The sequence below is a fragment of the Erpetoichthys calabaricus genome, chromosome 2, assembly GCF_900747795.2.
Source record: "Erpetoichthys calabaricus chromosome 2, fErpCal1.3, whole genome shotgun sequence".
NCBI classification, from domain to species: domain Eukaryota; kingdom Metazoa; phylum Chordata; class Cladistia; order Polypteriformes; family Polypteridae; genus Erpetoichthys; species Erpetoichthys calabaricus.
The window spans coordinates 81,405,816-81,424,391 of NC_041395.2; the positions used below are offsets into that span (position 1 = coordinate 81,405,816).

The 18,576-nt window shown below is 36.8% G+C and overlaps 1 pseudogene; it reads left to right on the plus strand.

Annotated features, from left to right (window-relative positions):
• The first annotated feature begins 1,642 nt into the window (after positions 1-1,642).
• Positions 1,643-16,871, plus strand: LOC114646017 (leucine-rich repeat and immunoglobulin-like domain-containing nogo receptor-interacting protein 1; annotated as a pseudogene).
• Positions 16,872-18,576: the final 1,705 nt, after the last annotated feature.

Consider the following 18,576-nt stretch of genomic DNA (forward strand, 5'->3'; position numbering starts at 1 on the left):
TCGAAAATTACATGACACTGACATAAGAATCTCATCTAACTATTGCTATCTAATGAGGAAGGGCTCTGTATTGGGAATCTGTGATTCATTAAATATTTGCACTGACACTGTCACCCTATCAACACTTGCCATTCTTCTATCCATTATCAACTGCTATACTTTTGTTGTTAAATCATTAACTTAGGTTAGCAAACTTACAACATTCGCTAGCCACTGAGTCATTCAGAATGTTTTTAACTAAAGAGAATGAATGTTATAAATAAATTATATTGCTGGTTTACTTTTCTGAAAGGCAGAAGTTAGATGTGCAAACTAGACACAAAAATCTTAAGATTGGCAAAATAAGAATCATAGTTAAGAGAGTGCTTTAATGAGGAACCTAAATTCTGAATCAAGTAAAATTTTTGAATACGTTTTGGAAGAGAGTTTTTCCTTTATTTTTAGGTGAAGTTCTAATGAGTAGTTATTGCATCCTTTCACTCCTAAGTAACATGAAGTCAAATTAATGGATGCACTCCAGCATATAAGTAGCGGTTCAGCCAGTCTTTATAAAAAAAAAGAAGTTTTTCTGTGAAGACAACTGGGGGCCTTGAAACTGTAAAGTATGGAAATCCACCTCTCCTTGACAGAGAAAAGAACTCTTATATGTCAATTTCAGATGGGACAGATAGTTATGTGATGATGTTCAAAGACTTAAAAAATATACAGTATGTACAAATATCGTCTAAGTTCTCCATTTCTGAAAGGTGTGATAACAGCTGCATTTCAGTCTGTGACAGAATTAAAATGTCTGCTGAGATTTCAAAGACTTGTGTAGCCTTAGTCTGATAGTCTGCTTTCAAATAGCCATTAGTGATGTGCAGATATATCAACTTTTTTGTTAGTTATACATTCTACTAGATTTTTCTTCTCAGATTAGGTTGCATGTTTCATGTTAACCCTTACATACTGTTTGGGCTAAATTTGACCCATTTTGATATTTGACAGCAGTAAAAATACCCTAAATGTCATTGTTTTAGCCTGTAATTTGATGACTTTTCCTAAAGTGACCCAAAAGACACAAAAATTAATATATTTTAAAATTTTATACTGTTGTACAGGTGCTAAAACTTTGTGTATATTAAGGCTGTTCCGGGTCAAATTTGACCTATATCTATTGAGATGGATTTTAGATCCACCAGAGTGAGTCAAATCAAGGAAAATGGTGGTTTTCAGAGAAACTTGAAACTGTGAAACTGAATATGCTATATTTGTATGTATGTTTTATGGGACAGTGGTGACAGAGTTCAAGGGAAACACTGTCACAAGAACTGTCTGTGTTCCCACCACATTTGCCTAGGTTCCCACAGAGACGGGCATCTGCTGGTCTTTAAAGGGTCATGGAAGAATCTCGAAACACTGAAATAGTAAAACAGCATAGGAGTGATCATATATGGTACACATTAGTAACAGAGGTCAGAGGGTGCCTTGACACAGACACGAGATCTATACATGCAAGCACAAGCAGCTGCAATGTAACAAAATAATTTAAAAATAAACACATTAGAATTCATTTATTCTGAACTAACTGAGATCACAAGAGGTATTGGAGGGGTCATAAGATTATAAAGGCACCTGACCTGCCATTTTAGTGACTGAGGTTATGGCAGCAAGACTTATTGTGCAAGAGGCTCTTGATCTGATCTTCCAAGCTGAGGAAGCAGATAGTGATTTGGAGAAGGATGCTTCAGAGCGGGTAGACAACATGAAGAATAACTCTGATTACAGCCCCTCTGATGAAGAATGGTCTGAGGCAGCAAGGGAGGCATTTATGTAGAAAAACAATGATATCAGTTGGTCCTCACTTCTACATCAAGTTGCAGGCATGATGGCAAGAATGACAATATCATTCAAATGAAGACTGACTACTTCTTATGCATCTAACATTGCCTGCTAACAATATTCTGGCCCTGATCAACAAGTCAAAGACGAAGCTAACACAAGGGGACAGAAGAGAAGGAGGTGCAACTTCTGGTCTGCAAAAAAGGACTACAAAACAGGGACAACCTGCTGCAAATGTGGGAAACACATCCCACACACAATGGTTTTCTGCTACTGCTTTGAATGCACACACTAGTTTGCAATAAGCAATTTTTGATGTTTTGTGATCTAAGTGTTACTTAGTGCTGAATAAATATTGATAATTATAGCTTTTTTATGATATAGCAGTGAGGACTCTGTTTAAGTGTTGTAATGGTTATACGTGGTTATATAATAAATCACAAAACAGTTCCAGAATATTCTTGCCATTTTCACTTTCAATAAAATATCTTTAAATCACTATGGCTGTTACATTTTCATGTCATAGGTAAAACAGGATATGATATTGTGTGAAAGTAGGTGTTTTTCTCCAAAAATGAGTGTTGTAAAACCTTAAAAATACAATCTCTCTGAAACATTAATTTAGGATTAATCATCCATTTATTAATGTTAGATAGGCTATTTATACATTCTAAATAGATCGGTAGTTCAAAATTTGGTATAGACACTTATTATGAGAAAATTCTTGGCCTGGGTCAAAACTGACCCAGACTCTACTGTGAAGGCATGAAATATGAAGAGTATGTAAGGGTTAAATATTAAAGATTAAGTCACTTCAATTAACTTTGAAAATTAGATGTTGTTTTCATATGAGCAACTATTTAAAAATCTCACTAAAAGCAATTGTTACTTTAATTTAGGAAATAATTGTGCAATAGTTTAGTTGGCAATTAAAACCAAGATAAGACAAGTTTCTAATTAATCCTACACAATTCTTTGAAAAGAAAATTCCACTTAATGTTACTAGATGATGTGGTGTAGTCTATTGGAATGCTCCATGGGACACTGATCAGTAGTATTGTGGTTAACTACAGGGTTTTCCACATATGCATCAACTATTGGTTGCCTAGTACTGTAGATGCTGTCTGTTCTGTTGGTGCTATTGATGCACTTGTTAAAAGTGTGTGTCTTGTAAGGTAAAATACTGCAGGAAAACCTGAGAAATACTGCTTGGTAACTTATGCCATGTGTCTGCTAGAACATTAGCACATTAGAACAATATATACGAGAACAGTATAGACACTTGGAATAAGCTACCAAGTAGTGTGGTAGACAGTAAAACTTTATGTTTTTGTAGAAGAATTAATTAAGTGGATAGGACTGGCAAGCTTTGTTGGGCTGAATGGCCTGTTCTTGTCTAGAGTGTTCTAATGTTCTGACAGGCCATTCCACCCAACAAAGCTTGCCAGTCCTATCCACTTTAGTCTTCTTAAAAAACATAAAGTTGAGTTTTGAAAGTCACTAAAGTTTTACTGTCTATCACACTACTTGGTAGTTTATTCCAACTGTCTATGGTTCTCAGTGTAAAGAAAAACTACCTAATGTTATACCCTTAACAAGTTTCCAACTGTGTCCCCGTGTTCCTGATGAACTCATTTTAAAATAACAGTCTCAATCCACTCTACTAGTTCCATTCATAATTTTAAACACTTCAATCATGTAACCTCGTAATTTTCTTTTGCTTAAACTGAAAAGGCTCAGCTGTTTAAATCATTCTTTGTCATTCATCCCCTGTAGCCCTGGAATCAGCCTAGTCACTCTTCTCTGGACTTTTTCTAGCGCTGCTATGTCCTTTTTGTAGCCTGGAGACCAAACCTGCACACAGTACTCCAGATGAGGCCTCAGCAGTGCATTATAAAGCTTGGGCATAACCTCCTTGGACTTGTACTCCACACATTGTGCTATACAACCTAACATTCTGTTTGCCTTCGTAATGGCTTCTGACAACCGTCGGGAAGTTGATAGTGTCAAGTCCATTATGACACCTAAATCCTTCTGATAAAGTGTACAGTAATCCCTCGCTGTATCGCGCTTCGCCTTTCGCGGCTTCACTCTATCGCGGATTTTATATGTAAGCATATTTAAATATATATCGCAGATTTTTTTGCTGGTTCGCGGATTTCTGCGGACAATGGGTCTTTTAATTTCTTGTACATGCTTCCTCAGTTGGTTTGCCCAGTTGATTTCATACAAGGGACGTTATTGGCAGATGGCTGAGAAGCTACCCGGCTTACTTTCTCTCTCTCTCTCTCTTGCGCTGACTTTCTCTGATCCTGACGTAGGGGGTGTGAGCAGGGGGGCTGTTCGCACACCTAGACAATACGGACGCTCGTCTAAAAATGCTGAAAGATTATCTTCATGTTGCTACCTTCTGTGCAGCTGCTTCGTGAAGCGACATGCTGCACGGTGCTTCGCATACTTAAAAGCACAAAGGGCACGTATTGATTTTCGGTTGTTTGTTTTTCTCTGTCTCTCTCTCTATCTCTCTCTCTCTCTCTTTCCCTGCTCCTGACGGAGGGGGTGTGAGCTGCCGCCTTCAACAGCTTTGTGCTGCGGTGCTTCGCATACTTAAAAGCCAAACAGCCCTATTGATTTGTTTGCTTTTCTCTCTCTCTCTGACATGCTCTGCTCCTGATGCGCACTCCTTTGAAGAGGAAGATATGTTTGCATTCTTTTAATTGTGAGATAGAACTGTCATCTCTGTCTTGTCATGGAGCACAGTTTAAACTTTTGAAAAAGAGACAAATGTTTGTTTGCAGTGTTTGAATAACGTTCCTGTCTCTCTACAACCCTCCTGTGTTTCTGCGCAAATCTGTGACCCAAGCATGACAATATAAAAATAACCATATAAACATATGGTTTCTACTTCGCGGATTTTCTTATTTCGCAGGGTGGCTCTGGAACGCAACCCCCGCGATGGAGGAGGGATTACTGTACTCTCAAATTGCAGACCCCCCATTGTGTATTCAAATCTAACATTTTTACTTCCTATGTTTAGTACTTTACATTTACTGACTGAATTTCACCTGCCACAAATCTGCCCAAGCCTTTATGCTGTCCAAGCCCTTCCATAACAAGTATTAATGGATTCCAAGTTATCTGCCAATCCAACAAAACTTAACCTTCCAACTGCAAACTTAACCTTCTTGTTACTTATATTCCTATATCCAAATCATTTATATATATTAAAAATAGCAGCAGCCCTAGCACTTGCACCTGTGAAACACCACTCAACATCAGCCAATTCTGATGAGGTTCCTCGCACCATCACCCTCTGCTTCCTGTGTCGGAGCAAATTCTGCACCTACAAACATCACTCTGAACTCCCATTTCTTTTAGTTTGATGCCTAACCTCTCATGTGGCACCTTATCAAATGCTTTCTGAAAGTCTAGATAACTAATATCATATGCTCCACTTTGATCATATCCTTTTGTTGCTTCCTTAAAGAATTCCAGCATGTTAATAAAACATGACCTCCCTCTTCTGAACCCATGCTGACTGTTCAGAAAAATTCCTGTCCTTGACAGATGTTGCTCAATCTTATCCTTAATAATTCCTTCCATTAATTTTCTATGATGCACGTTAAGCTTACTGGCCTATAGTTGCTTGGATCTGCCCGGTTTATATAATGGGAAAATATTTACCATTTTCCAGTCCTTCGAAATCTCCCCAATGCGCAGTGACTTTCTAAAAATATGTGTCAAGGGTTTATATATAGTATGTACTCGCTAGCATCTTTAAGAACTTGAGGGGTAAATATTATCTGGTCCTGGTGATTTGTTTGATTTGAGGCTAATCTGAGCAGTACTTCTCCCTCTACAATTTCTAAATCACTCAGAACCTCTTTAGTAGTCTCATTTGCCGCTTCCTCACTTGTGAAGTTCTGAGAAAAATGGTTATTCAGTTTTTGCGATTTTCACTGGCTGTATTTTTTAATTCCTTACTATTCCAGATGCACTTCACCTCCTCCTTCACTGTCCTTTTGCTACTAAATACGGTTGTCCATTTGAAGAAAAACTTCCAAATGTTTATGAGAAAATTACCCTTAATAAGTTTCCAACTATGTTCTCAGTTAACTCATTTTAAAATAGCAGTCTTGATCCAATGAAATAATTCCCTTCAGAATTTTAGACACTTCAGTCATGTCACCTTTTAATGCTACATTTTACAAGTGCTACTGTTACAGACTTGGCTGTAGTTAGTGATGAGTGAAACAGGCATGTTTCGATTCGCATATAGTTTTTTGAAAGTGACATTAAACTTAATATCGAAAGAAATTTCACATTTGCAAAACTTACTAGAAATAATTTTATTGTGGTTTTAATGGGTATTTGTGTAGCACAAAAGGAATATTTCTCTTTATAGTCTCATGTACACTTTGAGTTTACCCATATCAAAACACTCCATTTTGCACATTACAATGTTTTCTCTACTGGAAAATCTCACTACAGAGGCCTCCTGCTGTTTCATATCCCTATATATATAAACTCCAATGTCTGTCTGTCTGTCTGTCTGTCTGTCTGTCTGTATACAGTAATCCCTCCTCCATCGCGGGGGTTGCATTCCAGAGCCACCCGCGAAATAAGAAAATCCGCGAAGTAGAAACCATATGTTTATATGGTTATTTTTATATTGTTATGCTTGGGTCACAGATTTGCGCAGAAACACAGGAGGTTGTAGAGAGACAGGAATGTTATTCAAACACTGCAAACAAACATTTGTCTCTTTTTCAAAAGTTTAAACTGTGCTCCATGACAAGACAGAGATGACAGTTCCATCTCACAATTAAAAGAATGCAAACACATCTTCCTCTTCAAAGGAGTGCGTGTCAGGAGCACAGAATGTCACATAGATAGAGAAAACAATCTCTAGCAAACAAATCAATAGGGCTGTTTGGCTTTTAAGTATGTGAAGCACCGCGGCACAAAGCTGTTGAAGGCGGCAGCTCACACCCCCTCCGTCAGGAGCAGGGAGAGAGACAGACAGAGTTTGTTTTTCAGTCAAAAATCAATACGTGCCCTTCGTGCTTTTAAGTATGCGAAGCACCGTGCAGCATGTCGTTTCAGGAAGCAGCTGCACAAAAGATAGCAACGTGAAGATAATCTTTCAGCATTTTTAGACGAGCGTCCGTATCGTCTAGGTGTGCGAACAGCCCCCCTGCTCAATCCCCCTACGTCAGGATCAGAGAAAGTCAGCGCAAGAGAGACAGAGAAAAGTAAGTTGGGTAGCTTCTCAGCCATCTGCCAATAGCGTCCCTTGTATGAAATCAACTGGGCAAAACCAACTGAGGAAGCATGTACCAGAAATTAAAAGACCCATTGTCCGCAGAAATCACGAACCAGCAAAAAATCCGCGATATATATGTAAATATGCTTACATATAAAATCCGCGATGGAGTGAAGCCGCGAAAGGCGAAGCGCGATATAGCGAGGGATCACTGTATATGTCTTTCCGCTTTTCACGAGAGAACTACTTTAATGGATTTAGATCAGGTGTTTTTTCTATAATTTGCTTGAACATTCTGGCTGATTTTGTGACTTCTCTCATCGCACTAAGAATCATAGTTTGCTTGTAGGAATGATATATTTGCTCTAATCCGAGACAGAGGCCTGTGGGCCAAAGGGAGGGGGAAGCATGATGTCAGGAGTAGGGAGTCGGGCGAGGCTCTCCTCACTGTCCAGTTTCATGACTACATGGGCAGGGGAAGGGCTAGTATATATATATTTATATGTGTATTCTTAATTCCGTCCAATTCATCCATGTGGATAACATGCCCGGTCTAACAGAACTCACAGCTGAATACAACAGGCAGAATATACTGCGAAAATATGACCATGACAATGACCAGCACTGTTCAAACCAAGGGCACTGAATCCATGAAGCAGCACATCTAACCACAATATCATCATGCCATCTTGGTTCATCACCTTGCCGGTCATTAATTTGCTTGTAATACACATCTGATTAACTCAATTACCCTTTTTACATGCAAGATGTGCTTTCAAGAATTAGAAATTTCCCCTCTATTTATTGATTATTTTTAATGCATGTTATTTGAATATAGTATATAAGCATCTTTTGCATGGTCTAGGATGTTTATTTGTTTTTAGACATTTTAATCATAGTATCACGTCATTCACTTCAGTCTTCAAATGGAATCATTTTTACTTAATATTGCCAGTAGCTACTGGATTGTTAGTAACTTTCCAACCTCAGAAAAGTATTAATTAAAGGAATATGCAGTGTTTTTAAAAACAAGCTATACCTTAGAAGTTGCATTTTTTTAAACTCTGCATCTGAATCACATTTTTGAAACAGAGGAATCCCCAATCTCCAAATTTCTGACCATAAGTCTCCAGAGAGAAGATTAGATAATGCCCATCATGGTTTGGTTCAAAATTGATCTATTTGTATGGAATGTTGTGCGATTACAATAAAATTAAAAAAAAGAAAAGATAATGTCCATAATCAAATCACCCCTGCTTTAAAATAATAATGTTCTCAAATGAAACCAGGTTCTCTGAAAATCAATTTCTAAGGCGTTGTTTGCAAAAAAAATCATAATGAAAAGCAGCAAGTAGCCATTTTAAAATGCTATGTAAAGTGTAGGGAAGTTCAACACTGTGCTGTTCAGAAATTACTTCATATCACTGAAAACCCTGCAATAAGTTACATTTCATTGCACTACAGAGTTTATCCCCAGACTTGTTTTGTTTGAAAGCTGTTGAAAGGTGTTGAAATGAAAAAGCTCTTGCATTTCCAGATTTTCTCCTTTTTTGATTTTTTATGTGTTGTAACACAAAGCTGTGCATCTTCAATTTGGATTAGTCACACTCAAGAAAATCAGCCCTTCCATCCTGGCTGGGTGGTGAAGCTGTAATTTGTCTAACTGTTATGTTCAATTGATTCAGCGTGGATTTAACAATGAAATCCAAAAAATCATTGCTGCAAGATTAATGGGCATTAATCCATGAAAGAGGTCTGGGTTCCCAACAGAGTGATGCGACAGAAGGAATATGTCATTACAGCAGGGGAAGAAGATCTCTAGTTTGAAGTCTGACATTGTGACTGGCACAAAGGCTCCGCTTCATTTTTAAAAGCTCTCTGTCAGGTGGTTTTTATGTGGATGTGACTGTGTATTGTGGCAAGAGACTCTGCAGTAAAACAGAAATGATCCTTCATATTTTTTATCTTTGCAGTAAAAAGAGGCATCGACCCAGGTATTTCACAGGTCTACTCTTTTTAGACAAACCCCAGGATATCTCCTTCAATGGTAAAGCAGAACTATTCATGTTATTAGTCACAGATGCACAGGAAACAAAAGGATGCTACATTTAAATAGTGTCTGACAAGTAGAGTAGAGTTGATACAGACTTTATACCACTCAGCAAAAATGAGAAGTGAAATAAAGGCGCAGGGTGTACTTGACTTGGTGCGATAAAGGAGGTACAAACCTTATCTGCTCTTTATGGCACATGGGAGGACAGGAGAAAGACATCCCTTGAAGCAGTGTACACCTGGACCTCAATACATCAGGAATAAGTTCAATATTAGGGTCTAAAAGAAGAAAAAAAAAACTTTCTAGCTAAAAGAAGAAATGCCATTAAATGTTTGAGGTAAGAGATACTATTGGGGCTGTGATTTCAGAAATCAGGTTAAGTATACACATACACAGGTATGTAGGGAGTAGATAACCTGTAGAAAGTTTTATGATTCTCTTTTACTTTTGAATATAAATAATTAATAAAACTGTAAGATATAGTGACAATAAATTGAATTGTGCGTAAAGAGCACATGAATTAACGACGGCTTTGTTTGGCTTTCAGTTTGTTTCTGTTTTTAGAAATAAACAAGATTAAAGAGATAACCTCCGTCACATCTTATTTCAAAGATGCAATAAGTTATAATGCAAATGATTTATAAATGTGCTTAAACTAAAAGCTTTTTGAGTGTAGAAGCAACATTTTCCTTTTACAAAGTCTTGAATTTTTTAGGTGTAAAGTATGCAAGTACGCAGGAAAGTAGTGCCAGTCTAACTTTGGCACAATGTCCATGTAGCAGGATAAAAACAGATTCTCAAAGTTACAGGGATGCTTTTCTCACATCAATGATCAGCCAAGCAAAACCTTCAAAAAATGAAAACAAAGACATAAATCATACATTTCTGTTTAGGTATTGGAAATATTATTTGACATTTTGAGCATGGCAGTACAATTCTGCTGTAGGTTTTGATATTTGATTTGATTTATCTACTCAAGTATGTTTTAAGCAAAAATAGACATAATACCAGAAAGTAATACACCTTCGATTGCTTATTGGAAATACAGTTTTAATTATCATTACTTCAGATCGATTGGCTTAAATATAAATTCTAGGTACCACATAACACTGTCTTTTCAAGTATAACATATAAAATATGGAAGGACTGCAAGAAGACTTCTGCTCACATTCACAGATTGCTTTCCTGTTGTTTTAGATGCACTGTTTTGCGTTTCTATTCATTCCAGCTACGAATGTTGAAATTTCAGTTCAACAACAAGCATTGTTTCTTTTTTTTATGAGAATGAAAATTAAATATCTTTGCATTTTATCTGTAATTACAAATATAATCTAACATTTCAGTGTTATTTGGTGGTAAATAATCACCTTACATGCAATATCATACTGTATCTAAAGGAACATTCTACAGTGCTGGACATTCACCTACCTTCACACACTAGTGATGTGCAAACTGAATATGATTTGTCTGAGTTGAAATGTTGTTTTGCTAAACACTATGGGCAGAAGAGAAAAAGAGATTAGATTTAAATCCAGTTCACTGTAGCTCTTGCTTTTGATTGTTTTAATTGTTTTTATTGACTGTTGTTCCACATGTTTTCTTGTTATTTACTGCCAATATGAAATCTATTTTAAAATAACTGTATTCTTAGTGTATTCTTTCATCACCACTTTATCAATTCTGACTCATCACAATGTTTTAGCAGGCTTTTTATTTGCTCCAGTCTACTATTAAGTGTTTGTTGCTTATGCATACTTTAATCTTTAATTAGTGGTGCATGGTAGAAATGGGATATCAGTACAAAATTGTCAAAGAAATGTTAAAATATAATTTCTACCGTGGTTTATCACACCAGTAAGCTGCCTTTGTTGTTGCAAAAGAGACACACATGCTAGGGAGTGGGCATTATCATTTGACATAATGTGCCATGTCGGTACAACTGTGCAGATCGATAATAAGGTAAAGAATGAATAGTGGGCTTCTTTGTGAAAATGGAAGGACCAAAGAAACGTGGAAATTTGGCCAAAAAAAAAAAACATTTGAGTTCAGCTACTGAATATCAAAATGTGGCGCATGCACTGAATTTCATACACACACTTGCACATATTGAATGTTGCTAACCAAATGTGAATTGCTGTCTCACTCTCCTCCATTAACCACAAAAAAAATATTACTTACAATAATCCCTCATATATTTTCAGTACATATAATAAGAAAGCACACATGCTAATCTGAAAACTGTTGGTGCTCCATTTATTTCAATTAGCTAAAAAATATATATTTACTTGAAACTGCATTGCAATGTTTCTGTACATTAGGAATACAAAGTATACCACCAGCATTAGTTTGATATGGAGAAAGGAGACCACACGAGGTGGCACATTATGGACAGAGTGAGCTTCATGTAAAAAACACTGAATTGGCTCACTTGCAATGCTTCTGCAGACCTGACATTGTATGCAAATGCAAGAATGAATAGTGGGCTTTCTTTGTGAATATGGAAGGACAGATGTAGCATACTACTTGGGCCACAAATGAGCTGCCTTTTAAAAAAGAAAATATGATTTGAGTACTGTCAAAATGCTGGTGCACATATTGAATCACATTCACACACCCTTGTGTATTGAATACACACAGCTTTTAAAGGCACAGTTTAAAGGCCAGACTGTTTATTCTTGCTTTTGCATACTTTGCTAGGTATGCATGTGTCTAAGCATTGTAATGTTGCAACCTTTAAAAAGTACACAGCCAGCATCAATCTGACATGTACGGCGCTCTGTACATGCAGCACTCTTATTCTGTCCACAATATGGCACCTCGTGCGTTCTCCCTTTCCCTTGTCAAATTGGTGCTGACTGCATTCTTCATAAATTGACAATTTTTCTGCTCTCAGACAGGTGACACACTTTAATTCTGGCATGCTTTGTATTCCAAGTTGTGTACAAACATTACATGCCTGGTGGCACATTGTGGACTTTTTATTTAGGGGATCTTTTGAACTGCTGAATATCAGGTTTCATTTTTAAACTGTATTTATTGTTTGGTAAATGTGTTCTCTTGTTTGATTTTTTTTAAATTGGAGTTTAAATGACCGTTCAAATATAATAATAATAAATATTGCTTGATCTCAAATTTTAAAAAAAAATAATCATTTTGATATAACTTAAGTCAGAAGAAACTTTGCTTTAGACATTTTTTTAGGTCTATGCTGTGATATTTACCACAACCTTTCAAAAATATGTAAATATTTGATGTATAATTTAGCTTGTATCACCAAACCCTATATTTAATTGCCAATTAAAAGTTATTTTAATTTGTATTTGTAATTGATCTGTGTGCATAGCAACTTTTGAATGGGTATTTTTTGCATAATGCTACCTGAAAATAAAAACTTAATTAATTGATTGACTGAGGGTGGTGAAAAGACAATGAGGAGGACTTATGCTGACAACCTGAACTTTAGAACAGTTCCAGGTAGATAATATCATAAATATCACAGATGTCAAATGTTTTGTTTATTCTGTTTTATGAACATCTAAGAATTTCATATTACAGTATTTGTTAACAGCATTTAACAGTTCAAAGAGATCTTTATACAAAGAAGTGATATAAACAGGATGCTGAGTATTCACTGTTAGATACCCTACCTTTAGAATGAAGAAATACTTATCATTGGACACACAATTATATAAAGTAGAGGCATATGCAAAACAATATATTTTCTCACTAAAGATCAATAACTTACTATTAAACCAATTTTTTATAAAGTAGCCTGCAGGTTGGTACATTTGGCCACATATCAGACACCCTACAATCTTATTCTAGAAACAAGTATGCTCAGTGCTGCCCTCTCTCTCTCCTTTTCACCCCATAATCACAATAATAATCTTCAGTAAGGATCCTACTTCATTGACTACATCTCTCTACATAACTCATGCAGTACATTTGATGGCTACCTAATCAAATTAGAGAAAGAAACTGCAGTGAATGTATTAGAACCAATAACCTTAATGTCTTATTAGGTTTATAGCAGGAGTCCATATTTAGAATGTACTGCTCACAATATTTACAGTTGAACTGTCTAGGTGACTATGACTGAACATTCCTCTTTAAAATACATTTCATTTCAATTTTTTTTTACATTCTATGTTATTATATGATTAAAAGTAAAGAGAAATAATCAAGTTAATTTAGTAAGGATTGTACCTTTCTTTCAAAACGAGCAGCAGAGTCTTAAAAGAGAAAGCCAGACATGAGGTGTGCACATTAGTTTTAGTACACTGAAGTACATAAGTCTGAACCTAAATAACTCACATATTCAAAATTTGTGAGATGTACAATACCTGCTGTTTAAAATTTGGTTGGAATGATTTATAATTGTTCTGTTTTTGGGTGTTTGGCTCCATCTACTTGTTCTGAAAAAGATAACTCCTTTCTTCTAGCCTTAAATGCAGAAGTGCTCACCCATGCTCTTTAGTATTTCATTTGGATAAATAAAACATATATAATCTATTTGAATTGTAATATTGGTTAAACAAAATAAACTGATATCCTACTGATAATTTTGGTACATACAGTATCTGCATGTGTTTTTTTTTGTGTGTTGAGTAATACAAACCTTTGTATTTCACACAGGCAGAAAACAAGATGATCTCTGGAGATGGTTGCTCTGAAACATGATCTGCTTTCCTGCTGTTCTTGGCAAGTCTGGCAATGGCATTGGCTGAATCATCATTGCCATGTCCACAAGATGTGAATGTGTATCTGAACAGAGGACTGTTCAGTGTGCACGGAAACGCCTGACAACAGTACCCATGAAGATCCCCGGTGAACACTGAGGTCTTAGACCTTAGCAAAATAAGTATCGACTGAAAACCCTGGGCCTGGATGAATTTTCAGAACTGTCACAACTTAAAGATCTATATCTAAGTGAAATACTTACATTTCCACAATTGAAAAAAACCAGGGGTCCTTCCAGGAAATTACTTAGCCTCAGGACTCTACATTTAAGGAATAACCGTCTCTAAGATTCTCCAAGTTGGGTTCTTATGCTGGCCTCACAAACCTTAGATTCCTGGACATCAGTGAGAATGAGATACTTGTTTTGTTGGATTACACATTCAAAGAGCTTTCTAACCTAAGGCAAGTTAGAAGCTGGGAAAATGATTTGGTTTCTTCTTTCCCATCAGGCTTTCAGTGGATTGCACAACCTTCAAGAGCTAACTCTGGACAGATGCAATTGACTTCAGTCCCAACTGAAGCCCATGCACGTTTGCCAAGTCTTTCCCATACTGCGATTTAAGAGGATTCAACTCAGGTATTATATTGAACCATCATTTCGTAGGCTTCAATCCGTTTGAGGACTCTGGAGATTGCACAACTGTCCATATTTGGATACTTTTGGCCGCAACAGCACTCATAGGTCTTAACCCTAACCTCTTTATCCCATAACAAGCTGCAAACCTGAGTTCTGTTCCATATATGGCCCTCCAGGCACTTAGTCTACCTTCGTTTTCTTGACCTCTCGTATAATCCAATTTCGGTTCATCAAAGGAAGCCTTTTAAGTGATCTCCTTAGACTTCAGGAATTACATCTTTCAGGGGGTAGCCTGGTGAATATTGAGCCAGGGGCTTTCCCGTGGCCTTTCTTATTTCAGACTTCTCAATGTTTCCACTAACCTTCTGCCTACACTTGAGGAGAATGTTTTACACTCTGTTGGTAATCTGGAGACACTTCGTCTCGATGGAAATCCCTTAGCTTGTGACTGCCGTCTTCTCTGGATCATTCGCAGGCGACTCCGTTTGAATTTTGATAATCATCAGCCCACATGTTCCTCTCCAGAGACAGCCCAAGGTCGGGAATTTAAGGACTTTACAGATGCTGTCCTACCAGGATATTTCACTTGTACGAAAGCTAAAGTAGTAGATCTAAAGCTCCAGGAGTTCACGGTGGAGGAAGGGAGTACAGTTGTTCTCTTGCAAGGCTGAAGGGGATCCAATCCCAAATATTTCTTGGATATCACCTCAAAGGGCACGTCTGTCTAGCAGTGGTAGAATCAGAGTTCTCTCTAATGGCAGTCTAGAAGTACGATATGCCCAAGTTCAAGATGGAGGAAACTACATTTGTGTGGCCAGCAATGCTGCTGGAAATGATACCCTTTCTGTCCTGTTGCTAGTACAAGGGTTTCAGTTCCTCAATCTGGTTTTCAAACCACAATGCTTCTGCCCAAGCCTCACGTCCATTCCCTTTTGATGCCAAAACTCTCATTATTGCCATGACCATGGGTTTCCTCTCCTTTCTCAGCTCAGTGGCAATCTGCTTTGTCTTCATGTTTTTCTGGAGTCGGGGCAAAGGCCAGATTAAACACAATGCCACAATTGACTTTGTGCCCCACATTTCAGGAGGGAGTGGTGGAGGAGGTGGAGGTGGTTGGAGATGTGGGCTGAAGGAGGGAAGTTCACCATGAAACTTATCTGAAGTATGAAACAAAGACAATATGGGAGAACGTGATGCTTTATGTTGGGCTTAAGTGACACAGATCTTGTGAAGCATTGTTACTGGATCTACCAAAGTAAATCCAATGAAAAAATTAATAACTCTTTCATGAAGGTGATTAGGAAAGACGTAAATACCTCCATATCTACCTATGCATAAAATAATGCAAGTGCAGTTTTAAAGTGCCCTCTTCTGTCACACAGTAATGAAAATATTGTAACAGCTACAAACACTCAATTTACATTTTTAATATTTTTTTATCTAAGTAATTATTGTAGAAAGATATTGATATTGTTTATTTAAAAATGTTGAGGCATGTACATTTTAAAATTGCAAAATACTTCATATGCTCAAATTTTGTACATAGAAATACAGATATTGAAGACTGACTTGAAACTTCTAGAATTAAATAAGGTGAAGCAACATGTTGACAATATGACCTTGTGATGAGTATTTCAGATGGCATGAACTCCTTTCATTAGTCAGTGGGGTGGCATCAGATATAAAACATATGTTCAGGCCAAAGTTGTAAAATGGTTAGAATGGCAGCTTACAGCTCCAGGGACTTGGGTTTGATTCCCAAACCCCTTCACTGTCAGTGCTAAGTTTCCACATTCTCTTTGGGACAGTTTGCGCTTTTTCTGAGTTCTCTTGTTGGTTTCCACATCCAAAAGATGTCTGGTTGTTTGTGTTTCTAAATTAGCCCCATAAAAATTTGAACTTCACATATATTGATTATGCTCCTCATAGTGGAACTAATAAAAATGTCACAATGTTTATTTAAAAAATAGTGCGAATCAGCAGCTTCCCTTGAGCTTAATGCTAACCTGCATTGAAATTAGCTGATTTCCTTTCTATAGTTAATTCCTACATTTTGATTCATGCTGAAGCAATAGACTTGCAACAAAAAGATTGTTTACAAAGTGGATAGGTATTTGGACTGTATGAAGCTGAGGTAACCGGTCAAGACCGTAGCCTGCATGATTTTGTTTAGTGCCGCTATACTACACAAGATTCAAATTTAAATGTGGCATTTTAGACGTGAAAATGTCAACAAATCCATTATAGGACCAAGTGAAAGAAAAGCAATTACATTGAGACCTTATCTCGTTTTCCCTACAGGAACATCTTTTTAATTTTATCTCCTGCCTGGTTGATTTTCTGTGGTACTAGCAAAGACCAAAACAACAAATAATCTACAGAACAAGATTAATTTTTTAAAAACTTCATGTGTTAAACAAAGAAAACATTTTTTTTGTCCTTTATTAATTTACATAAAATAAAAATTAATGAATTGTAAAACATAATTTTCATGTTTCTAGCATTGATGTTATGAAAACAAAGTATATAACCAGAATCTAGATATCATGAATGTTTCATAAAAAATATGTTCACATGAAGCACTTTTGGATATTATAAAAAACTGTATTTTATATAGTATTAAATATTTGAGTATATATTGGGCATGTCTGATGAAATATTTATCAAATCTCATTCATGTATTCAACATATGAAAGTTTAGTAAAATGAGCATGCATTTAGAAAATCTGACAAAGCAGCAGATTTTTTTACTTCATATCTGAAAAGACTAATAAAGTTTTTAGTATAAAATAAGTCATGGTTATTTAGGTTGTTTTTAAAAATAATAACACCAAACATATTTAAAGCAGCATGTTCTCCATCAACTCCTAAACAATTTAACCTGGTTTGAAATGTTAAAAAACATGAATGATAAGAGAATATGGAGAATTTTCTCAAGAAGAAATAAAAAGGCATGAAATGGGTGAGATAATAAAGAGAAATGAAAGTTTACTATAAAGGAATCCCATGCAGGTAATACATGGGAGGCAGTGTGCCTCAAGCCCAACAGCCTGATCATTGTCAGTGTGGAGGTCTGCATGTTCTCCCTGTGCGTGCATGGTGTTTTTCCCCAGATTATTGGTGACTCTAAATTATACCCAATGGTGGTGGATTAGGCCCATACCATTAAAGTCCAAAAATTTAGATTCAGTAGCTTTTAAAGAGTATGGATAGATATAGCACCAGGGCATAGCAAAGTCTGCTATATCATTTTGTCTAGATTGTCTCAGAATATAAAATGGACCCACGTACCCACGGTTCTATTGAATAATGGGCGCGCACAAAAAGGCGAGCTTCAGAAGGGCGACCTCAATGGGCGCAGCGAAATAAAGGCAAACGCAACAAAATGATTACAGAAAATCTATTAGATAAAGGCAATCATTGAACGTATAAAAAAGGCGGAAAAGCAAGAATATTAAAACATCCAATCAATTAATGCATGAACTTCTAACAAACTATTTCTAAAGCTCTCTATATTTCGTTGTTTTCTGCTCTTACTCATTGTTGTGTTACACTGAAGCTGTAGATTATGTGCAATGCCACATAGATATTTTATTATTATCTACTATTATTATCTATCTATTATAATCCAAATTACAAAAGACATGCAGGTTAGGTGGATTGGTGATTCTAAATTGGCCCCAGTGTGTGTGTTGGTGTGTGTGCGTTGGTGTGTGTGGTGTGTGTGTGTGTGTATGTGTGTGTGTGTGTGTGTGTGTGTGTGCACCTGCGGTGGGCTGGCACCCTGCCCGGGGTTTTGTTCCTGCCTTGTGTTGGCTGGGATTGGCTCCAGCAGACCCCCGTGACCCTGTGTTGGGATATAGCGGGTTGGAAAATGACTGACTGACTGAATCACAACTTTCTTTCTCATCCTGAGGATATGTTTCCACACAAAACAGACGGGTTTCAGGTAGACATGAGAGCGCTCAAGCTGTTCTTCACCAGTAGTGCAACTTCTGCAGTCACCTAATGAGATAATGACTGATTTCCTACAGAGACTTGTATTGATGCTTCTTCACGCAGCCCTAAATTGATCTGAGATTCAAAATAATCAGATGGATGAATATTTTTTCAAGAGAC